Genomic DNA, 25647 nt, shown 5'->3' with positions numbered 1-25647 from the left:
TCATAACCTTAACACCAGAATACATACAGACTTGAAAAAGTAATCCTAGTGCCAGCTACATTTATTAATGAAAACTTAACAGATTATAAAGAACTTTAATTATACCTTATTCTATTCAAATGTGAAAATAGGTTTTGCTAGAGAACTTAGAAGAAATAGAAGGTAGGAAAATAAACTTGCATAATTTCCTCCGTGATTAAGTGATCTTAACTTGCCATGTAAAGTCATTAGATCATCATTAAAATTATCCCTAGAGACCATATTTAAAGTTCTGTATTGTGTGCAAAGAGAGTTTGATTGTAAATTCTGTGAACTATAAACTGGACATATTTATAAAGAGTTAAGAGCTACTGTGTTGGATTGAAATATACTTTTGGGGTACTTAAAAACTTGTAAAATGATAGTATATTACTTCTTTTTGATGGAATATGCAATATTGAAGTCAGTTCCTTAAAACAATGAAGATGGAAACCCTTAGGAATTTCAAACCCCTAAAATTATTTTCTGTGTTGTAGAATTCAAACCTATGAGTATCTGTATGAACTTAGTGTACATTTATAGAAATAGAATCCAATTTTGAACTATACTATTAGATTATGTGCAACGTAAATGAAATATCATGGGTATAGATAATGTTATCATTAGGTTAAAATAATTTATCAAGTCACATCAAACACTATACCACTGATAAAGAAATACATAGCTGAAATAAAGTGAGTCCTTTGCAAAGATAACTGATGGAAAGAGTGTTAAAGTAGAATTAAGCTCTAAATTAACTTGAGTCTGAGAATTACAACCAGGAAGTAGAATGAATCAACTACGGTCATTTTGCATAGCCTCTGGCCTTGTTTGACTAGCAACAATTTTGAGCCATGTTTTACCTTAAAGAACATGACAAGGTCACAAATGAAATTCTGAAACTCATCCAGATTTAGTGTTTGTAACATGCATCAGATATTAATTCTTAAAATTTGGAACAAGAAATTGGAATTCCTATGAATTCTTGAGATTGCTCAAATCCTAAACTATTCTATGTTTTTATAACATTTTATTTTCGTGTTTTTAAGTATTAATGACTGAACAAAATAATGAGCAGTTAACATTTTTATGTTGTAGGGTTATAAGTTTGAGGACTATTTTATGAAATAAACAATAACAAATGCATATATTACACACAAAATACTGACAAGATTGAATATTTCAATGAACTACAAAAATTATATTGATTAGGGATACTTGATAATAGGTAACACTAAAGGAGGAGAAATAGCATAAAATTATGCCAAATAAAAATCATTTAAAACAATGAAAATATTAAATACTTCTAAGTTACCTTTCTTAATTTTAAAACACCCAAATCACTAATTTCCCCCACTTAAAAGTATTGGTATTTGCTTCATGATGATAAATATTCCAGATGTAGAAGAATTTACTTCCTATTGAGATTGGTTGAGTAGTTACAAGTGCTTACAAAAGCATTTTCAACTTGGGCATTCAAGTATATGTTGCTTCATGTAAGTTCATGGATCTTTTTTTTTTTCTGCTTTAATTTTGATTTTGCTTTTGAAATTAATTTTGCTTGTGTTGACTTTTTCTTAAGGTCAGTTTAGGATTTCACGTTGGGAATCTCATACATGCTGTCTTCCCTTTGAATTTATTCTAGAATGTTTTAAGGAATTATAGCCTATAGAAAGAACTGAAATACAGCAGTGAACATTATTAAATAGAAAATACAACTATTTTATTTTTTTAAACACTGTCAAGTTGAACAGCAGTACATGCGTCAATTGCCAATTTAATAAGTTACTTCCAAATTTGTTTCCTGGAACACCACTCATAGTGTTTGTATAAAGTATACAATATGTATAAACTTATTAATATTTTATTTTAAACAACAACTCATTGTAAGCAGCTCACAGAGCCAAGAACAAACACTTAAAACATGGCAATGAATGCAATCAAGATCAACTGATTAGATCATGACTGCCTCTGGCTTATGTGATCTTGTTCTGGTTCCAGGAAATGTCCACCTTGACATTTGACCCTGAGTGTCAGGGTGTCTTCATTTTAACTTGATGTCAGTGGATTCTTTCAAACCAATAACGTCTCTGTATTGATTTTAAGGTCTAATCCTCACAGAATACATTTTTAGTTTTTTTTCCCACTTCCTCAACTGATAATTCTTAAATATTCAAAACTCAGAAAAACACAAATTTCCCAAAGGACACTGGGAAGAAATTGCCATGTGAGGACAGTATTCAGGCCAATTGTATTATAGTCATATTTCTGTAATGAGTCCATATACCAGCATGTTTTTAAACTTATGTCCCACAGAGCAAGGAAAATGGCATTGATAGGATCCCTGTACTTACTAATGCAAAATAAAGCACCAGTCACCATCAGAAAATTACCCCCAGATATTAGCCTCAAAAGTAACAGCTGTCCAATAACCTACTGGCATATTATTTGGGGAAAGAGTAAATTGTTCTTGAAAAAGTACACAGCAGTCATTGAGATGGGGAAATAAATGGGTCAATAGTGACAGACTCTGCAAACAAAAGTTATATTCAATAAGTAAGGAAGTGATTCTAACAGTTTACAATGGAAAACATGTGATTCCTTTTATTTTGAAACTAACTCAGTTAACCAGCATGTCAAGTCATGATTTATGTGTGCTAAAGACAAAATACACTGTGAATGATAAAAGTGGTGCCAAGAAGCATAATTTAAGAGGAATGCAAATTCCTTTCATTTATACAACCATCCGCTGCAGGGGTGTGTGTGTGTGTGTGTGTGTGTGTGTGTGTGTGTGTGTCTGAAGTTGTTAAGTTGGTAAATGCTTGCTGACCTAATTTCATTAAAATGATAAAGTTTTATTAAACGATTATGTAATTTGCTTGGCTTTGGATTTATTTAGAAAGGATAGGGCATTTGTTTTTCTGTTGGTAGCTATAATTTGGCCTAAAGTTAATTGATAGTTAATATTGTTACTAAAGTGTATGAACTCTAAGAAAATGAGCAAAGTAACCTTTAAAGGAGGACTGTCAAAATGAGAAAGACAAATGCAAAACAGGGGTCCTAGAAAATGATTTAAGCTTTGTTTATTCTTTTGCGTTATTTATGATAATGAAAATACGCTGTTTAAATGTTTTTTCATTTAGAACCAACAACATTGATAACACACTTTGCCCTTAGAAAATAGATAAATTTGAAAAAAAAAAGAAAATAGATAAATTTGAACAAATACCCACACACAACTCTTTGATCTATATGACTGAAGATTCCAGAGGTGTTCAATGATTAATACTGTCATTTGGCATATTTTTCTCTAAGAATTCCTCAAGTTTTTGGTGAGGGCTGAATTTAGTTACCATGTCCTTAGCATATGTTCTTTTGAAGAGCAGCTGTTCTTCAGCTTTGTGAAGCAAAAAGCATTAAGACTAATATGGGATCTAAAGCAAGCACAGGGGTGGTCAAATGGTCGGTTATTACAGCAGGTTGGGCAATCTTCCAGTCCATCAGCTCTACAGTGCCCATTAAAGCAAGCATCAATAAGAAACATGCCTCACTTGACAGCTATAGGCTTTAGTTTAAATTGTGTAAATAATGAGGAAGATCCATGGAGTCAAATTTTGATTTAAAAAAATTTCATTTGAGAAAACAAGGAATTATTTTATGTAGCATAATCTACATTGAGTCAAGGATTGGGCTCACCAATCACAGGCACCTCAAAATTATTAATTTTATTAAATATTGAGGTAGTTTACTTGGCTTAAAATAACTCTTATTTCCTCTTTCTATAAATGTTATGGCTCTTAGCTGGTTAGGTAATATGACATTAGGCAGAAGTGTTAAATTTGTCAATCTAATTAAGATCAAAATGAAAAGGAATAATAGCTGTTTCTTCTGCTACCTGTACTTGGAGAAGCTGTGAAAAACTAGCATTGAGTAAATCAAGCTACAGTGCCACTTTTTAAATAGAGATATATAGGTAGGTGTATGTACACATAAATGTATGTATATTTACATATATAGTTATACAGATTTATATATGTACATATACATGTACAGCTTAGGAAAGTTAATAGAAAGCTGTATTGCATTTTTTTAATTTAAAGAATGGACAAATGGCAACTTTTATATTTTACAATTAAAGTTCTTACTTTACTCATAAATCAAGTATAAAGCAGTTTACCTTTGTAGGCTTGTACTCTTTTGAGATAGCTAATGAGTTGCCACATGGTGGCAACCCATTAGAACATTCTCAATTGTAGGGATGAGGGATTTGCAGATGAGACAGTTCTACAACATTTTTTATCTAATCGAAAATTGACTCCAATTAATATTTCCTCTAAGGCAAGAGAGAGATTCCACTGAGACATATACCTTCCTTCACTCAAAGGTAATTATCAAGCTCCAGGAATGATTGGTTTAATAAAATTTCTAGTGATCATATACAATGCATAACATAAATCAGAAGACTGAGCATTCCTATAAATACTACCAATACTTTATGAAATACAGCTATCCTCTTCTCAGATTTATCTACAATGCAGGTCTCAGTTAAGCATTTTACAAATATTCAGCTGTAGGTTGTTTTTTTCTTTTAAAAAAAATCTTCTTGGAAAATGTGTACGAACATACATATGTATAAACTGAAATCAGTGACAAGGCACAAATTATTAAGTAGAATGAAAGACTTTACCATAAATGGTTATATGCAAACATTACAGCATATAGTTTTGTAACTTTCTTTGTTGAGTTTTTCATTAAAGTAATTTGATTTCTGAAATTCTTCTCTATTTAGAATCACTGGAAAGAACACTTGACCTACTGGGAGAGATATTAAAATAGATTCCTATCCGGAGAGAAAATAGAAGGGAATACTTTCTATTCATACTAATCCTGAAAATGTTCCAGGTCACTGACCCACACTGATAGGGTGTACATTAAACTCCACCTATCGTTTCATGATGCATTTAATTTCTGGATACTAAATCTTAAAATGTTCCCGTTATAACCTAATACATTGTTTTTTCATCTTTCAAGGGGAAAGAAGATACCATGCAATTTAAGCTCTTTGCACACAAAAATAGAAATACTGGACAATGTATATGGCTTAATACTTATGCCAAATTTTAAATATCTATGTGGAATCAAAGATAATGTTAAATCTCTGCTGCTAGCCTTGCCTTAGAAGCAAGAGAAAATAAATGCATTTTATTTTTATGGGCTTGGTAACTCTCCAGAAAAATGTTTAGGTTAGAGACAATGCAAAGATTTAAAACTAAGTTTTTATTTTTTTCCTTAATCACTTTTTGTCATTAATCACTGTACAAATGTACTCTGGAGATACTGTGTAGAAGCATTTCAGTCAAAGATCTGTAACGAACACTTAATTGAAAAGAATTGTGTATTTTCACTTATTAACTTAGGTATTGTAATATGGGGAAATGAGTATTTCAAATCTTTTTAGGACTTTAATGAGCACATTTTAAGAGATTAGTAACGCCTCTTCAACTCACCCAACTTCTCAACCCTGCTCTAAGGGAATCACATGAGCACTTGACCTCAGTAAGATTTTAAGAAGAAAAACAAACTTCATAAAATTTAATCACATTAGTTGAAAGCTGGAAGGATGTTTTAATGCTTCTCCTAAGCCACCAAGTTCCATTACCTGAATCCTATCAACATAATCCTTTCTGAGGAAGAAAAGAATGAATCAAATGGAAAAGATTTGTAATTGAATTATCTTCAGTCTCAGGGCCAATTAGAAACATTTTTTATCAGCACACCTAGATATAACCTTGACTGTTTCTAATTAGTCCCTCAACTCAGATAATAAGAAATGCAAGAACATTTTTACAGGGTTGTAAATTGAGAAGAGTTCATATTGTTGATAGCATTTGTATTATCCATGTATGAATAGATGGGGAGAGAAGAAGGGAAGAAGTGCATTTATAATAGGGTGAAGTGTTAGGACATAAAGTATTTCCATTAGTGAGTAAAGAAGGTCATTCTTTTGCACAGGAAGAATTATAATTCTGTTGCTGCCTATGTTATATCCTTTTCAAGATATTACCGGGTTTTAGCCAGTTGTGCTCTTTGACAAAAAATGAGTGTGGTATGTAGTTTGTATTAAAGTGGAACTATCAGCACGACCCAGATTTTTGGCATGATTTTCCACAGAACAATGATATTAAAAACTGGATATTGGGAGTGATGGAATATATGCATTTCTGAGTTCTGAGTAGTTAAACCATTTTTAAATGTCAAAGTCCATTTGGGAAGTAAAATTGAATTCAAATGGAAGCATGCTCAATGCTGCATTCTGATATTCTGTGTTAAAGAATATAATATTCCTGTTATTTCTTGGAAAGTTTGATAAATGAACACTCTGAGTTCTCCTGAAAAGTGCTATTATGAAATTAAATGGAAAATGATCATTGTTGCATGGATTACTGCCTGAGTGTGGAATGGGTTATTTTTATTTGATCCTTTTCCCAACTAATATGTACTTCATACCTTTGGGTTTAAAAAGTAATGAGTTAAAGAGGACCTCTCTGAACAGAAGTTTTCCTTGTGCAAATAAGAAATATAATGGTTTGATAATACATTCAAACTATTTTTACAATTAGTGAAAGTTTTTTTTTTTTAATTTCACCTGAAGTAACTTTAAAAACTTTCTTTAACCCAGTTATTTGGGAACCCCCCCCCCTTTTTTTCCATTTGTCGGTTTCCATCTGAGTATTTTTGTGTTGCTTTTTCTAACAGATGAGTAATTGTGAATAGCTTTAAAGCAAATTTTATGTACCCAATGAGTAAAGTTTTTGTTTCTCCACTGCATACCTATTTACTGGATAGTTACTAGAAACAAGCCACTTAATGTAGATTTGTAGGTTAAAAAATAAGACATGGTCACTGCAGTCAAGCAGCTTTTGCTCTAGACATTGTTGGCTATATGCCTTAATATGAGAAACTGGGCATGGGCAGTATCTTGATCATAATGATCATTCTGCCATTGTTGATATGATGAAAGACTAAAGTTGAACTTCTTCCAATCCTTACAAATTTTAATTTTTAAATATCTACAAATATACCTTTTATGCTGTTTTTCTTCATTTCTAGAAATTGACTAATATATTTCAAATAAGAGCTAAAATTTACCATGAAAATGAAACCTTTCCTTACACCAAAACACCTATTTGATGATGTTGAGCTACAATAAAGGAATTAAGGTGGAAAAGGAATTTTATTTCATTCAAATATAAAATGTGTTGCATGCATTTAGAGTTTAATGGTGAAAATAAAGATTGACTTAATTGATTTGGGAAGATCTTTAACTTTTGAAGTTAGTTACAAAGCTGGAAAGAAAGTAGTCTTAGTGTGAACACACCGCCTGAAATTTCTAGCTATAATTCAGAAGGGTTATTCGGAGTGTAAGAATTTCAACATTTATCACTTTTGGTTTTATATAAATTAAATGAATTATCATGGCTAGAATAAAGAATTATTAGCCCTACTCAGTATCTATTTTTATTTATTTATTTTTAAAGATTTTATTTATTTGAGAGAGAGAGAGAGAGAGCACATGAGACGGGGGAGGGTCAGAGGGAGAAGCAGACTCCCTGCTGAGCAGGGAGCCCGATGCAGGACTCAATCCCAGGACCCCAGGATCATGACCTGAGCCGAAGGCAGTCGCTTAACCAACTGAGCCACCCAGGCACCCTATTTTTATTTATCTTTTGATACTGTTAGTAACTTTATTTATAATGGGGGGTGTCATTTTTACTAGTTCTCTCTATAGATAGTAGAGTATACTATCTTGAGCATTTTCCTATTATGTTTGCATATACAAACTGATGAGGGTGGGGAGAGTAGCAGGCAATTTCCAACTGCTCCTGTGAATTTGCAGTTGAGAGATTGTATTGCTAGGTCCTGGTTCTTTTGCTGAGTGACTCAGAATCACTTAAGAAAAATGTCCCCTTACTGGTCCTTGTTCTTTCCAGAAAGATGTAGGTCATATACAGTCTCCTGATGTCATTCCCGTGTGCACAAGGCCATATGTGTCCGTTATAAAATATGACTTCATACTTTGCCCCTGGGGAGAAAGAAAAATTATGCAAATATATAAAACTGAAATGCTCCTTTCCAATCTACAGTCAAGAGAGCATTTCATAGGGGCTAGAAAAAGAAAAAAGACTGTGAGGAGTTAAATTTGGGTTAAAACCTACGCATTAAAGGAAGTCAAGTTTGTAATTAGTTTCTTGCCTGAAATGGCACTAATTGTAAATTATAAAAAAAAAATCCTGTTTACTGTGATGTTACGTATTTTTACTTACATAGTGATAATTATCTTTAAAAATGTAAGAAACTGAAAGAGACAACAGACCGAATATAGCTATATAGCTAAAAAAAAAGTTTTGCTTGGACTCTAAGAATGAAACGGTATCATTTTGGCATACATTAGGTAGTGAGAAAGGAAGGGCTAAAATACTAATGGTCAATCCTAATCAAAACTTAATATTTGCGGGCGCCTGGGTGGCTCAGTCGGTTGAGCGACTGCCTTCAGCTCAGGTCATGATCCTGGAGTCTCGGGATCGAGTCCCGCATCAGGCTCCCTGCTCGGCGGGGAGTCTGCTTCTCCCTCTGACCCTCCCCCCTCTCATGTGCTCTCTCTCTCTCATTCTCTCTGTCAAATAATAAATAAAAATCTTTAAAAAAAAAAACTTAATATTTGCTGCCTTTTCTTTTAGTCTTCTCATTCGCAAATCTCTTTCCCCACCTTCTTTGTAAACAGTTTGAAATCTCCTCTTTGAACATCTGAACACGAAGATACCTTTTCTTTGCAGATTTCCAAAAAGGGCAGTGGTGGCAGGTATTTGAAAACTTTAACCATAAACTTGCATTTGTTACTGATGTCTTAATGTCCCAAAGTTGCTATAAGTAGTTAAAAGAAAGCACAAGAAAAATCATGAGCCGGGAGAAACACCTTTTTTTAACCCGTAGAACATTAATATGCCATTTTCATTTTTCTCTACTGAAAACTGTAGTGAAATAAAAATGTCTTTCCTGCAGTCAAATCTTACCTTGAGGTTAGATGCCATCTATCTGTAACTCAGGTATTCAAAAACAATATAATTCTTAGCAACAGAAAAAACAAAACCAAGGCTCTGAAGGACTGTCTCATTCTTTATAATTATTTTATGCTTAATCATAGTCTTTGAATTTATAGTCCTCTCAGTTTTTCTGCTTTTTCCATTAAAGATGAGTTTTTGACATTATTGGTGCCCAAAAAAGCCAAAGCAAGAGCATAATGAAGTGAAAGAGATAACTACTAACAGTGACCGCATATTTGCTTAAGTTCTTCACAATTGACACGGTATCGTGAAACTCTTAAGTGGAGAAATGGAAGTCCAGATTCAAAGGCTAAATAAGTTTCTTAATACTAATACTGCTTGACCAACTGAAGGTTTGCTGTAGAGAGATCTGGTCTTTATTTTGAGGGGTGAATTGTAATGATTAAACAGTATAAACCGTGTATTTCACCTCTCATAGCAAAGCTAGTTTAGGTTAATAAATCCTTTCCATTCAGAAACAACTGTTGCAAGTATGTAAATTCTAGATAATGAAACAGTGGCCTTGAATCCTGTAGTCTATCAGAAGCCCCCACATCGTACTGGAGTTACTTAATTTCATAGTACAAGATATATCTCACATAGTTTTGTTCTGTAAAGGCAGCAAATCGAATGTCTATTTTGGAGGGTATTCTTTTTCTTTTAACTTTCAGATGTCAGAGGATAGTACTTGGATTTTACATAGATATATTTTATTTCTTCAGGATGCAAGCTCTGATTTCGGATTTAGTCAGAAAAGAGATACACATAAATCTATATGACCAGAAGAGATAAGTAGATCATAAAAAGTCCACACACATCATAACCCTGCACATCTAACACAGATAAGGACAGTTACAGATTATTACGGCATGGGTAGCTTGATAATCTATGGTGAATCTATGATAAATTTCAAACTATAACAAATACAATGACTCATATTTTTTTAAAGAAACAAACCACGGAGGCATAAATTTACCCTGAGATTTGTGTCACTAAGAAACTGAATAGTTCAAAGTCAAACATTATGTGACATGCTTTAGATTGCTCTTATGAAAGGCACTATAGAAATGTCACCCTATTATAACCTACTGTATTTAAGAATTAACTGCTGCAGAACAGCCAGGGGAGATGAATATATACTGATGTGATCATCCCCATCTATTACTCGCCAGCAGTTAATACAAAGCACACTTTAGAAAAGAGTCTATAAGACAAAGAAATAAACACATTGTTAAAAGGGGTGCATTTAATATCAGGATTTCTTTTTATTAATTCTAACAGACCCTTAGACTATAGTATTTTCTCTTTAATAATAGGAGTCTTTCATGTAAATGATGCAATCAGTATGCCACAAGCGGGTTCTTTCTTTAGTGGGAGGAGTTAGCAGCTCCAACATTCAATTGACCTGTTTCCAAATAATCTACAGGAAAAAAATGAAGATTAAGTCCTCTAACAAGAGCAGTTTTCACAGCCTTGCGTACAAAGAGAAGGATTCGGTAAAAAGATGAGAGGGCAAGCCGCATTGTGCTGGCCCACTTAAATCTTATTTCCAATTCACTAAATGTGTTATTTGACTTGGCAAGTGAGCTAGTATGTGTATTAGATCAGCAGGGAGCCTAATCAAGGAGATGCCAAGTTTACTGCAGCCCCTCTGAGCTGCATTAGCCTCAACTAGTGACCTTAAGCAAAGTGGGTGGTTGAACCCAAAAGAGAATAGCATTAACTTTTGCTTGAAGTTCAGCCTGATTTGAAGTCTCCTTTTGTGCCTTATCCCCCCCCAAAAGAAAGAAAGAAAGAAAGAAAGAAAGAAAGAAAGAAAGAAAGAAAGAAAGAAAGAAAGAAAGAAAGAAAGAAAAAGCAAAAAGCATTTAACAGAATTGAATCTAGTCAGCTCAGCACCATCTTCACACGCAAGGCTTCATAGAAGCTTGCCTCCATTAATGCTGACACATGCAAAAGAAATGAAAAGCATTAACTCAGCTAAGGCACTTGATTTTGCAGCTGCAGAACAATTCACTTTGTAACTCAGTAACTCAGATGGGGCTTTTCCACCCAGATAAACTGCTAATTTGTTAATTGATACAAAAAGTATTTTCAAATATTAAATAAACTGCAAATAAAGCAAAAAAAGGAACAGAAATTACAAGGATGCATGAAAGATACATAGCTTAGTTTGAACATTTCTAACAAGTGAAGTATTGATAGACCTCTCTCCAAAAATAGCTTTAACCATGTATTCAGCATTCCTACTAGGCATTCTGTTTCACAGAATAGATCGCATGTGTGAGTGAACTCTTCAATTATATTTTGCACCAAGTAAATCACAAACCTTTGTAGTTCAGGAAGTTGTTACATAACTAATGCAGACTATAGATTTAGCTATAAAAACAGATTTGTTCTCAATTTGTTTTCCCCATTTTAAATTCAGCTATCTTGTTTACAAAGGCAAAGATTTCTATACTCTGCTTTTTTTTTAAAGATTTTATTTATTTATTTGAGAGAGAGAGAGAGCGCACATGAGAGGGGGGGAGGGTAAGAGGAAGAAGCAGACTCCCTGCCGAGCAGGGAGCCTGATGCAGGACTCAATCCCAGGACCCCAGGATCATGACCTGAGCCGAAGGCAGTCGCTTAACCAACTGAGCCACCCAGGTGCCCTATACTCTGCTTTTTATACTCTGCTTAAAAACATTTGGGATTCAACTTTCAGTTCCAGGATGATGGGCTCACAAATACTCATACAGGAAAAATATGTTGGATATGTGGAACGTATAGGTATCAAAGTTCAAAACCACGAATATTTTACAGGATGTTCTGTGAGGCCATTGGCCTAAACTTTTTTCCCCACACAAAATGTAAGCTGAGGTTCTTTTTTATTCCATCCTTGATGTTCACCGTTGGCTTGACTTCCCTCTTCAAATCTGTCTGAAACATGAAGCAGAGCAAAGCATCATCACCTTCTGGTAGCTGTGGAAATTACAATCAAAATCAACAAAGCAAAGCACCCTTCACACAGATTCATCTCCTTGGTGTTTAAATGATGAGATGAGTCTACAAAACTCAGATTCAGCATCGAACTAGATGGTCCAGGTCACAGAGAGATTCTACTGAGGCAGGTTTTTTTTTTTTTTTTTTTTTAAGATTTTATTTATTTATTTGACAGCGAGAGACACAGTGAAAGAGGAGCACAGGCAGGGGGAGTGGAGGGGGGGAGAGGCAGGCTTCCCGCCGAGCGGGGAGCCCGATGCCGGGGAGCCCGATGCCGGGGAGCCCGATGCAGGGCTCGATCCCAGAACGCTGGGATCATGACCTGAGCTGAAGGCAGGCGCTTAACGACTGAGCCACCCAGGCGCCCCTCTACTGAGGCAGTTTTAAAAAGACCATAAAACCACCGTATCAGTTTATGCTTCCAGATAGGATAAATTGCCTTTGTATCACATATATTTAGAGAAAGTGGCTTAAAATAATTTGGTGTTTGGAAATAGGATGCTTAAGTAATTGCCATTGACACTGCCTTTTTAAACTCTGGGATTTCAAAACATTTTCTAAACATTAATGCAATGGGACCCCTGTGAGGCTGATATTATCATACCTATTTTCCAGGACAATAAGCAGGGAACACAGGGCCCATTTCTTGCCTTGCCCCATGCGCTTCAGAGCTTGCCCAAGCTCAGCGTTCCCTTAAAAACCATTGGATCAGCTCCATGGGAGCACAGAGGAAAATGAGAAATGGGCTCTTGGACATTTAAGGGATTTTCATAAGGTCGTGTGTGCAAGTGAGCTGTAGCTGAAAGTCAAAGCCAAAATTCTAAGACCCCTTATTCAGTGGTTATATATATTTCTTCACCAATATAATACATGGAGAATATCAGGCTTGCAGGAATATGCTGGTAAGAAATGGAATCGGTTGCACATTTTTTTAGTAACTTAATTAACAAATGTCCCCCCTTCTGATTTGAGTAAAAATGACTAGATCTTCACAGGCAGCGTGTATAGGAGACCAGCAAGGACCAAGAGTGAATTTCAGCCTCGACTTTCAGAAATTGTGAAAGAGGTGCCAGTAGCCTAATTTGAGGCAGAGACTAGATTTTGCCCCTCTATCAGGTTGTGGTATAAAGAAGAGGCATATTCAGAAGGTGGAATGAGGGGTTAAAAGTCACACCAAACATGCTGCAAAGGCCTGTGGGCATCTCAACCTTTTTTTCTTTAATTGGGAGAAGAAGAGCTTTTGACTAAAGACTAAGTTCTACAATGTAGGCCGGTAGCCCAACTGGGAAATACTCTTGATTTGAACAGTTTGCAGCAGTTCTATTCTGAACTCTTTATATAGATTCTCTTTCAATACTGGGACACCTATTTTAAGGCAAAAGGGGTATTTTACTAATTTCTTTAATAAGCTTTGACTGCAAGCAATACTTGGAGTTGGTAATCATCAGCTGGTTCCTTTCCCCTTACGCACTGCAGGAATGAGGACAGTTTCACAGCTGGTTGTCAGCACAGGTCTTATCACTAACACCAATTATTGATTTTTAAAAGGCCTACACTATTAGTACCCTGCGACATCTCTTCATACGCAATATGTGTTTTAAAAATTCCTTTTTAAAAAACATAAAATCTAAGTCTAACCTTTCTATCATCAGTGTGCTTGCTCTTAACATTTTATCTTAAATCTTCACAGGAAAGCAAACCAGGAATCTTTTTCTTTTTCTTTTTTTTCCCCCTGGTCTAATTTAGAAGCAGAGATGCTTGCCCATATGATCTCTCTGGCAGGTATCACATTAGGAAAAAGCAAATGGTGGGCAGTGAAGAGAGAATAAAAGAACACAATTAGAAATTTTAGGATCTTCTATGCCCTTTTCTTTGCCTTTATTTCATGCTATCCCAATCCGTGCTAAAGCCACTCATAAAAACCCACCTGGCTTCATTCTCCCTAGGATACCTGCTTTTGCATAGGTCTTCAACTCAAATTGTTACTTTTCTCTTCCTTTATAAGTTCCCAATGGTTCATTCTAGGAATTCTTTCAAAATAAACTACACACATTTTAGTCACTCTATTCATCTTGTCCTCAAATAATTAGTTCTGGCCATATTCTTCTTCAGCAGTAGTTTAGAGAAATCTGACTCTGCTAGGGTTCCCCTAACAAAGTACCGCAGACTGAATGAGGAAACAACAGAAATGTACTGTCTTGCTGTTCTGGGGGTTAGAAGTCTGAGATCAAAGGGTCAGCAAGCTTGGTTATTTCTAAGGGCTAGTGGGGAGAATCTGTTCCATGCCTCTCTTCAGCTTCTGGCAGTTTTCTGGCAATTTTTGGCGTTCCTGAGCTTACAGACACATCTCCCAGATGTAACTTCATATGTACATAGTGTTCTCCCTGTGTGTGTGTGTGTGTGTGTATTCAACTTCCCTGCTTTTATTTTTTTTTAAAGATTTTATTTATTTATCTGAGACAGAGAGAATGAGAGAGACAGAGAGCACATGAGAGGGGGGAAGGTCAGAGGGAGAAGCAGGCTCCCTGCCGAGCAGGGAGCCCGATGCGGGACTCGATTCTGGGACTCCAGGATCATGACCTGAGCTGAAGGCAGTCGCCCAACCAACTGAGCCACCTTGGCGCCCAACTTCCCTCCTTTTATAAGGACACGGTCATTGGATTAGGGCCCACTCCAATGATCTCATCTTTACTATATCATCTGCCAAGACCCTACTTTTAAATAGGGTCACATCCACGGGTACTGGAGGTTAGAACTTAAACATTTTGGAGGGCATACATCTCAAATCAAAATAATAGTTTTTGTTAAATGTCTTTACATGTGTCACTACTACAAAATCCCAATGCCTCAGCAAAGGCAAAAAATAATACATTAATTACTATGTGGGTGGTTTATAGATATTGATAAATAGAAAAACAAATTTCATGAGGATGCAAGAAATTTGTAAGTAAAAAAATCAAGGTAATCCATTTTAATACGTATAGAATCAATATCTGAAATATGTACCCACATTCTGATATTTTTCAGTAGCAAATTCAGTATAAAAAACTGAACCTACATTTTCTGGAGCAACTAATACACACATTACTGCTGTTGGGCATTAGAATTCTAAAGATAAATGAGAAATGTTTATCTCCAGATAAGTTAGGAAGAGTGAAGTATAAGCAGATCATTGAAATTTGGAGGGCATCACCAAAGAAAGCCATAGAAGTGGGGGGAAGAAAAGGCAGGAGTCAACTCAGCCTGAGTAGCCTCATAGTTGGGAGGAAGTCTCTCGAAAGAAGTGAGCGTATCTCTTTATAAAAGAACAGATCTGGACAGACTTACCTAAAAAGAAGGCTGCCTTACCTAAAAGGGAGGCCCACACTTCATATATATAAATATTTAAAATGATCAATTAACAAACTACTATGTTTTAATGTTCTACCTTGCCAAGCATAACTTTTGAGCAACAAAATATAAAAAAATATGATTGTGAGTTTTTTATATGGAATAGGAAAAATAGGAAACATGATAGAATTTCATTATTGCCAGTGTTTAGGTCTGCTATTGAACTGGTGATGTTTGAACAAAAATTAAGAAACTTAAATAATTCAGAAATACATATGTATGTATTTTGTACATTTTTTTCACTTTCATTTTTTCACTGAGATTTTTAGAGGTTGTGAAAAAATTTGCTCTTAAGAACTTAACTTTTTTAGTGTATCTTCAGACATTATTAAAATGAAATCTAGTTACTTAAGAGCATTTAGCCTACATTATCATCATCTGTGCCAGAATACGAGGTCAAATCTGATGTTTATTTTCTCATAAAATATACATAATCATCTGGGTAAGTGACATATAAGAAGGTAAATATAAACTTACTTAGAACAAGAAAAATATTAGTCTTTTATTTTTCTGTCTCCTCACTTCAGAGTAGTAATTTTAGTGACATTTTCTGGAAATTCTAAAAGCAATAGAAACAAATGAAAATGAAAAAATAAACAACATGCACATTTTATAAGACTTTTGAAAACATCGGCAATCACAATAGCTGTAAACCTGACAACATCAAACCTCCAAAACATCTGGATATAGGATTTTTTTTCCTTTTTTTTTTTTTTTTTTGCCTGCAGTTTTGGCTTAGTGCAGACACAAATTGCAAAGAATTAATAAAGTTTCCTTGATTTGCAATTTTTTTTCCTCCATAATTTTCCAGGAAAATGCACCCAGGCTTGGTGGTCTGATCCTTTGAAATCTCTAAAGGAGCTTAGATATAAGTAAACATCAATGTGAAATCATAAATACAAAACTGATTGTTACTTCCAACTGCACAGACTCAATGTTAATGCCCACCCACAAAGGCAAATCCTTGGCTCAATTCTCCAACACTGTACTAAAATATCAACCTGTGACGATTTGCTATAGATACAACAATCGTTTTCATGTTAAGAGGAAATTAGTCTTTACCATCAGGAGTTGGGGGCATCATATCTTCATTTTGCTGGTGAGCCAATAATGAACTACAGAGCACGTGGCAAATATTATAGCTTCTGCATCTTCTGCTTAGTTATATAGCTTACTTGAGCATATTACATGAATTAATCCTAATTTTATCACTTAATCACAGTAGATCCTGTGATTCTGAAATTCCTGTAGTTCAATAACATCCTGCAGCTGGAACTTCAATGCCACCCCCCTGCTCACTCCAGAAGCTAGCCAGGAAACATAGGCTCCGGGGACCTGAGTGGAACTTACTAGACTATAACTTTCACAAAAGGAGTTATAACATCCAAGATTATTACCGCAAGAATGCTATTGTTTAAATAATGAGTGTGTTGACCATTTAAGTTGACAGTCTTGGTCATAATTTATTAGAGGCAAATTAGCATAGTTAAGGTCACCAAAAGGAAACTATTAAAACATAAATGTTTTCATTTCTTCTGATCTCGTGCTTTTCCTACAGCACTATATATCACTTTAGTACTTCTTAATTAAGAATGAGGGCTTCTTCCAACTCTAGATCTATGGTGCAAGCATTCCCCTGTCTGTTTATTTTGATTTACAAAATAGGATATAAAGCTGGATTGTATCATCTTAAAATCAAATCAACACCAACATGTAGCTTTTAGTGGTTTATAAAAATGATTTCACTACATGCAATAAAAATGTATCTGGGAAAATTTCTCTTTTCAAAAATTGAATCTTTCTCAATCTCTTTCTCTGTCTCCCCCCTTTTTAAATTTATCTCTCTCTTCCCCTCTTTCTCTTTCCTTCTCTTTTTTAAAATATTGTATTTATTTATTTGAGAGAGAGAGAATGAGAGAGAAAGCATGAGAGAGGGGAGGGTCAGAGGGAGAAGCAGACTCCCTGCTGAGCAGGGAGCCTGATGCGGGACTCAGTCCAAGGACTCCAGGATCATGACCTGAGCCGAAGGCAGTCGGTTAACCAACTGAGCCATCCAGACGCCCTTTCTCTTTCCTTCTAAATTAAGATTATATTATTTTAGAAAGTTTCATCATCTAAGTACACCTAACATAGTAAATTAGGATATAGTTTTTATGTTTTGTTAAAATGCGTAGAGCATAGATTGAAAAAAACCTAAGATGCCTATCCCTTTTGTCAAATTAGAAGCTGCAAATAGATAAAATAATAATGACGTGGGCGCCTGGGTGGCTCAGATGGTTAAGCGTCTGCCTTCGGCTCAGGTCATGATCCCAGGGTCCTGGGATCGAGCCCCGCATCGGGCTCCCTGCTAGGCAGGGAGCCTGCTTCTCCCTCTGCCTCTGCCTCTCTCTCTCTCTCTCTCTGACTCTCATGAATAAAAAACATTTAAAAAAAATGATTAAAAAAATAATGACGTAACATTTCATTTTTTAGTTGAAATTTTTGAGATAATTATAGATGCACATAAAATTTTCCAAAATTTTCCCAAATTAATCCCAGATTTTTCCCACATTAAAAGAAATAGTTGAGAGACCCTGTGTATGCGTTACCTACTTCCTGCCAATGGTAAACCATAGTAGTATATCAAATCAGGATATTAATGTTGATAGAACTCAATAGTCTTATCCGGCTTTACCCAGTTTTACTTGTACCCATTTGTGTATAGTGTATTTAGTTGTATATGCTTTTACCACCGTAACAGTTAATTTGAACATGTCAATATTTTCTTCTATTTTAAACACCTATGCCTAACACATGCATATGGGTTAGATTACATATAGCTAATCCTAAAACATATAAAAATACTTACTGAAAAATAGATTTTCTTTTAGAATTCTAACCAATGTGCATTTCACATTTTTAGAGCTGGCTCAATATTACTACCAAATAGTTTGAAAAGATTGACTATTGTTGCCCAAAATGAAGAAGACAGTTAAAAATGAGTATAGATGACTTTTTTTTTCTTATAAAAGCACATTATGAAATCAGAGATTCAAAGAGGTTAAGAAATAGGAATGAATTTTCAGTGTTTGGGGCATCAGCTCATTAAGAGTAATAGAGCAGGCTTCCAGTCTGAAAAAGGCACTGACTCAAATGTGTAATGATTTCACTTTCAAATTTCTTTTATCTCAGCTGCTTCTACTTCAACAAATACAAGCGCTTCAGATATAATAAGACTAATGAGCATTGCAGATGATTACAAAAATATAATACTTCCCAAGGCATAATGATATCTTTTTTCCCAAATTAAAAAAAAAAAAAGGAAGTTTCCCTTGTTAGAGTCTTCATTGCCTGAAAACGACCTCAGTTAAAACTAAAAACTCAAGTTTTTGAACACATCTATGAAGAAAGTGTTTTGTGAGCAGAACTCTTGAGCTTGTAAGGGAAGTTTTATTAACTTTAGCAAAGACTATGTAGGTGCTATAGGATTAAATCCTTAAAATAAAATGTGCCAAAATGGGGCATTTGAAATCACTGCCTCATTGCAGCTTGGAGTTGGCATTTTGCTGATCAGCTCACCGTGTACTCTTGGGTACTTTTCTCTATAAAGTCGTTACAAGTCCAGCCTTCCGATGTTATAGTTGGATGCACCGTATAAAAGGGCCATTTTCTAATAAGTACCTTACTTGTTTCAGAGCCAGAGTGCAGAAGCTCCTTCCCATCAGTCACAGTTTTGAAACAACAAGGGGGGCAATGTTTCAGTTTGTTCGAAGTAGACATTGTGCTTTTAACATAGACATGGTAACAGAAATCAGGAAAGAATTTACAACCAATGTCATGCAATATAATTTAAAAAACAACAAAAAAAATTGCCTAATCTGACCCACAAAATAAGACATCTGCAAACCGCTGTAGCAAATTGTGTCATGAACAGCATCTCCAGGGTCTTGTCATGTAATTCAGAGCTGTTTCTGGCTCTCTTTCATTTTGTTTGAAGACAGATTGTTTTACAAGGTACATCAGCCTTCAGGGAACAGTAATTTCCTCCCCCCAGCCCCCACAACCCTGTGCCCAACAACACAAATGTAACTTTTTAAACTGTTTATCTTTGATCAAAAATATATTACTTAGCACACTAAGTAAACTGCCTAACAATTTGTCATAGAAATTACTGCTTCCTGTGATTATTTTTAGTGTTTTTTTAAAACATTTGCTTGGCAATTGGTAATGAGACCTGATAACCCTGCCATTTGTTTTTTATTTTTGTAATGATCTCAGAAAAACGTTTTGAAATATGAACTGCTCTTTAATGGATAAACTACTATGCTGCCAGGAATTATACCCAACTTCCTCCCCCAATAGTCATGGGAACTCAAGCAACAACCACAACCCACACACATAATGCAGGAAGTGATAAGGAACACATATATTACATTTCTGTGGTGATGTGTTTACCAAGAAGGGCCATTTAAGCATCACTGAAGCTACAGAAATGCTAAATCAGTAAGATTCAGAATATGGAAATGCTGATAGAAGAATATGCCCAATTGTAAAGTATTTTGCTTTTTTGATACAGTCTGATAGCCACCTATTAAATAATGAATGTTATTTAAAGTAATACATTTAAATATGAAAAGGAAAACAGTTTAAATAGAAAACTAGTCCATTTTGTTCTTTGCTGCTATGCAAAACCATTTTAAGCCCTATATTTTGATATATATACTTCTGATATATATACTTTATCTATTTATACTTTAATCAATCTTGACTACAGCTTTGTTTTTATCTTAATTTTTGTTTGATATGGATATTATAATCTATTTGGTAAAACAGTCTTCAGAACTCTATTATTTATGGTTCTTATTTATTTTAAAGATGTTATTTATTTATTTATTTATTTATTTATTTATTTATTTATTTGAGTGACCAAGAGTGAGAGCACAAGCAGGGGGAGGAGCAGAGGGAGAGGGAGAAGCAGGATCCCAGGATCATGACTTGAGCCTAAGGCAGATGCTTAACCTACTGAGCCACCCAGGTGCCCCTATGGTTCCTACTTTTGAATCAACATTAGAGCAGTTAGGTCTTTCTACATATTACCTGTCTGTTCCTCAATTGTTTATGGAGAATATATTTTCTTTCTTTTTTTTTTTTTAACTATTGTTTTGGAGATACATTGCATTTCATGTTTGGAATAGTCCTAAAAAAGTTGGGGTTATCAGTTTCATTTTCCCCCTATATCAGATATGCATCTAGAACACACAGAACAAGTTCTCACTCGTTCAGTGATACAGACTATATGATGGATAATTTTAATTTATCTTCAAATATTGTCTTTATAATAATAAATATATGTAATATAATTTGTATTCTATGTTCAAGAATCTTATTTGATTTCTTAAAAGAATAAGAGTAATTTTATTGTTGGTGGAAAAAATAGTTTTATTTCTTGTCTTCTGATATCAGTCTTACCAGTCTGATAGTTTTGAAAAAGACAACATAACATTTCATGCTCCATGCTGTGCTTTCCAAATCCTGTGCCCCATAAAAAAACTATGGAATCCAAAGAGAAAAGAAATGGAAACTAAACAATGTCTCAGATGTATTCAAGATTCTGTCAAGTCCCTTCTGATGTGGGGGTGACTTTTGAAGGTTTAAAATGAGAATGTTGAGCCATCTCTCTACCTTTCCTTTGTTTCTCTACCATCTCTTAAGTTGAGAGTCAGAAGTACTGTGTTAATGAAGTTATGAACCAAGCTAAGAATCCCCCAGAGTTTTCCTGAACTGTTAAGTATTGAGATAGTTTAAAACTGTGACCAGAACTCTTTTTTAAATACTTTATTATTAAATATGCAACATTGGATATATATATATACACACTCAGTTTCTCTGTGTACTACATATAGGTGTGTGCAAAGCAGTTATATATTCCTGACTGCCTAACTCCGTAAAGAATTGTGAAATTACCTGCAACAATTCTCAAGGTCTGTTTCTTGATGGAAAGAGGGTGCACATGTAAAATCTTACCTTTTTCCTTCCACAAACTGTCACAGACACAAGCCCCTTCTTTTATGGTTCCTCCTTGAACCCAGAACACATGGGTAGTTAATGCAACAAGATAAAAAATCAGTTGTTGTGTGTCATAAAGATGTGAAACATGGCTTTTAAACACCCCCAGAAAACATAAATTTGGAACTATATTAAAGATGGTATTCATTTTTTAAAGTAATACTCTGATTTGATTTGAGTATACATTTTGAGAAGCAAAAGATAAATTACAGGATTTCAATATTGTAAAAACTGTATAAATCATAATGTATGACAAAAGAAAATAAAAATATTTGCATATAGCCTCTATTCAAATTCGTACAAGAAAAAAGTATACAGGGGCGCCTGGGTGGCTCAGTTGTCAAGCGTCTGCCTTCGGCTCAGGTCATGGTCTCAGAGTCCTGGGATCGAGCCCCGCATCGGGCTCCCTGCTCAGCGGGAAGCCTGCTTCTCCCGCTCCCACTCCCCCTGCTTGTGTTCCCTCTCTCGCTGTGTCTCTCTCTGTCAAATAAATAAATAAAATCTTTAAAAAAAAAAAAAGAAAAAAGTATACACCCAAAAGTACAATTTTGTCATCATTTCCAAATGTCTAAGTTTAAGAAAATGTTTCTGCACAAACAAAATCTGACAATGCCTTGCCAATTTTCCTAATGCTTAGGAAGTAGAACATATTGATGACCAACAGTCACCTCTTAAAATTCTAATATAAGTTGTAAGGAGATAATTCTACATAATAAAAGTAGAATTTTGTTCTTAATTCAATTTTCTTGTTTTCCATTCTCCATAATTTCAAAAATAAACCAGTGCTTAAAATGGAAAACCAACCTTAAGATATTATAAATGATAAACACATGGTATGTATCAGATAATTTCAAAAGTAAAAGCTGTGTATTAATATAAAAGGTATTTGAGGAACAGTGCTCTGATGGGAGGCTTTCCATACAGAATCCATTAAAACTTGACTTTTCAAGGAATGCATTTTAATGTCCTTTTTTTTTTTTATGCACAAGCCTTGTTATGAAAAAAAAAAAATAGAAGTGGACTGCAAGGAAATTACATTCTGCACCTTACATTGAAGAGAAGGGCCAATCAAGACAGTTGTGTATTAGACCAGCCTTTGTCCCATTAGAAACCTAAAGTTGAAAATAAACATTTTCCTTGAGCAGTTAAAACTGTACTCTAATACCTATCTGCTTTTCTCCAAAATAAAACTTTTTGCCCCCCCATTATCCATTCTGCAGTGCACTTCCTCTGGTTCTGCGTTTGCAGCTGCATATTAAGTCGCAGGAGAAGGCACAGGGGCTTTTCACCTCATCTTCTCTGGTACTTTTCATTCACTAGCTATGTGACTCAGTTTCATTTGGAGGAATACCTGCAAGAACACATGTAAAGATTCCTCACAGTACTGGAACCAACTTGGTTTTTACAAGACTGCTCTTATGATTCTCTTCTTGACATATGTTCAGAAATCCGGCCATAGTTTGAATCCGCCTGTTTTCTCCATTTCTCTCTCAGTCCACATAAAATATATGTTCTTAGATGAGCATTTCTGTGTCTTCATAGGATTTTTATCTTTCTTAAATCCAGCACTCTTATGATTAATAATTATACTCTCTACCACAGAGTAAATACTTTCTATATGCCAAGTGCTTTATTTACATGGGTATCATTATCCCTCTTGTCTTAAATGAAACTACACTTCAGAAGCCAGATCTCCCTATTGAGGGTTGCAGAGTCAAAATTCAAAGCTAGTCTTTTGGATTTCAAATCCAGTGCTTCTCTGCATGTGACATACTGACTCCTTTGGCATATTAGCCCCGGTATCTCAAATTGTAAGTCAGACAAAAAGTTAAAATATTTTAAATTAGACCTACAGGGTCTTAATATTGACTTCTGTTTCTTTTTTTGTGTAGATTGTTATAAAGTTTTTCTTGAAATTCAAACTTGTCGGCTTTTCATATTGATAATCTTCTATTTCATAAGCTGTTACTAAGGATTATATTAGTTATTCTAAAAGAATACAGTTTCCATATTTTTTCATTTTCTCCATCTTAAAACAACTCCTTTAAACGCTAACTTTGCTCTATTATTTATAAATATTTTTTTTATTTTGAGAAATACTGAAATATATCAAAATGTAAGTGAAGAGAAAATACTCTTTTCACATTGTAATTAACTTTGAAAGTGATGGAGTAACTAAAATAATTGCAGGAGTGAAATGAACATTAACCTTAGAACTTCCAAGAAGGGTTAGCAATGGAAAAAAATTATTTTAAGTCTACTTTCCCAGGGATAGGCTTTACTTCTTTCAGGGAAGGCTAAGCCAAATGGTCATGGTAAGAACACTGACTCTGTTTGGACAGGCAGTTGCTGAAGGCACCTTTAGTTGATGGTGAAGTGTAATGGTTAGAAGCTGTTGCTTAAAAAAAAAAAAAAAGGAGGAAAGAAAGCATCACTAGATGACACTCTGATGGTGACTAAAACTGGGATCCAGTTTCATTTACCTCAAAATTTGGATGTCAAAACATGTTAGTAAAATGATGATACTTGTATCTGTGTTATGTTTACTACAAATTCTTAAGAAGTTGTCCGACCTAGGGAAGATAATTACAAAACAAACTTGCAATTACCCGTTAGACTATAAGCTCCTCAGTAACAGGGATCCTCATCTATTTTGTTCAGTAATGTGTCTGAGGTGTCAGGAGCAACCCAGCATCATAGTAAATACTTGATAAACACTTTATGCTTGAATTATTTCAGAATATTTTCATATTGTATTCTGTGCTCAATGAAGAAATTGAGGAGAAAACCAACAATGTTTTTGGTTTTGTTTTTACTGTGTCAGCATTTTATATGAAATTCTGGTTGTAATTTGTATTGATTTTAATATCACATGAATTAAAGCAATCCTTCCCTAGGGGACTCGTGCTGGTTGAGGGTGATGACCCTGCAGTCAGACTGCCTGTGTTACTGTTGGCATTGGCATCACCACTTACTAACTTTGTGATCTTGGGAAAATGGCTTGATATATCTATGAGTTGGTTTCCTTTCTGCACAACGTAAGTGTTATAAAGTTGTGACAACTGTATATTCAAGAAGATATTAGGTTTTCAGGGATGGCTGGATGGCTCGGTTAAGCATCTGCCTTTGGCTCAGGTCATGATCCCAGGGTCCTGGGATCGAGTCCCATGCAGTCTCCTTGCTCTTCCAGGAGCCCGCTTCTCCTTCTGCCTGCCACTCCCCCTGCTTTGTGTGTGCTCTCTCTTTCTCTCTCCGACAAGTAAATAAATTCTTTAAAAAGAGAGGATATTAGGTTTTAAGGTGTGTACTCCAATCATTATATAAAATGGATATTATTCAATGATTTATAAATGTGGTTCGTATATATAGATAGGCTGTAGGTAACTTACTGAATAACAGGATCTGAAGGGTTTTTAAAAACTTAGTCATCTTAAAAACATGTACATTATCTTTGTTGTTGGAATTGACATGCATATATTGGTCCCTCTTTTGTAGTATATATCTGATAAAAGTATGCATTAAACCAGTATCAGCTTAAATGCGTTACTTCACATGGATTTAACAGAATGGCTAGACAAATAAGCAGAGTATGGAGATAATAATTATATAGCCCTTTCTATATCCCAGATACTGCACTCGGTGCTCAAATGACAAAGTTTTGATGAGGACACAAAGGGTAACCAGAATGACATTTCTGGAGGAGAGGGAAACCCCCAGAAAAGTAGGGTCCCAGTACAAAATCACAGACGTTATTACAGCAAAAGGGATTCGGAAATTACAGTTTGTTCACTTAAGAACAATCCTTGGGTGTATAACATATGCCAAGAACTGAGAAGCAGGGGCCCGGAGAGGTAGTGTATGACTATCTAAGCCCGGATAGGTAGTGGTACACCTTGCTTTTAGTTGGCGAGTGAAGTTAAAAACATTAAAAAACAAACAAACACACACACACACACACACACACAAAATGTTGATGACTTTGTGCATTAGTTGATCTCTCTCTCCCCCTCTTTATTTTGTTTTCTGTCTCAATGAGGATATAGTTGGAAATGGTTCTATTACTAGAAACACTCAGAGCAAGAACACAGTTCCTGACAACTTACATTTG

The 25647-nt window shown here is 34.9% G+C and overlaps 2 long non-coding RNA genes across 2 annotated transcripts in view; one reads left to right on the top strand and one right to left on the bottom strand.

Moving 5' to 3' along the window:
• Positions 1-25647, top strand: part of LOC135365260 (uncharacterized) — a 160897-nt gene that overhangs the window by 88033 nt on the left and 47217 nt on the right. The window lies entirely within an intron of this gene.
• On the bottom strand, positions 11467-16665 carry LOC135365259 (uncharacterized). Its single transcript, XR_010412897.1, has 3 exons — positions 16557-16665; positions 15972-16053; positions 11467-12041 (listed from the first exon to the last, which is right to left on the bottom strand). It is a non-coding gene; the product is annotated as an uncharacterized LOC135365259 (long non-coding RNA).

This window comes from Mirounga angustirostris, unplaced genomic scaffold (assembly GCF_029215605.1).
Source record: "Mirounga angustirostris isolate CCGP_5_RB_7025 unplaced genomic scaffold, mMirAng1.0.hap1 SCAF_7, whole genome shotgun sequence".
Taxonomy (NCBI): Eukaryota; Metazoa; Chordata; class Mammalia; order Carnivora; family Phocidae; genus Mirounga; species Mirounga angustirostris.
Note: the sequence above shows the minus strand (reverse complement) of the source record. Positions and strands in the feature narration are given on the sequence as shown.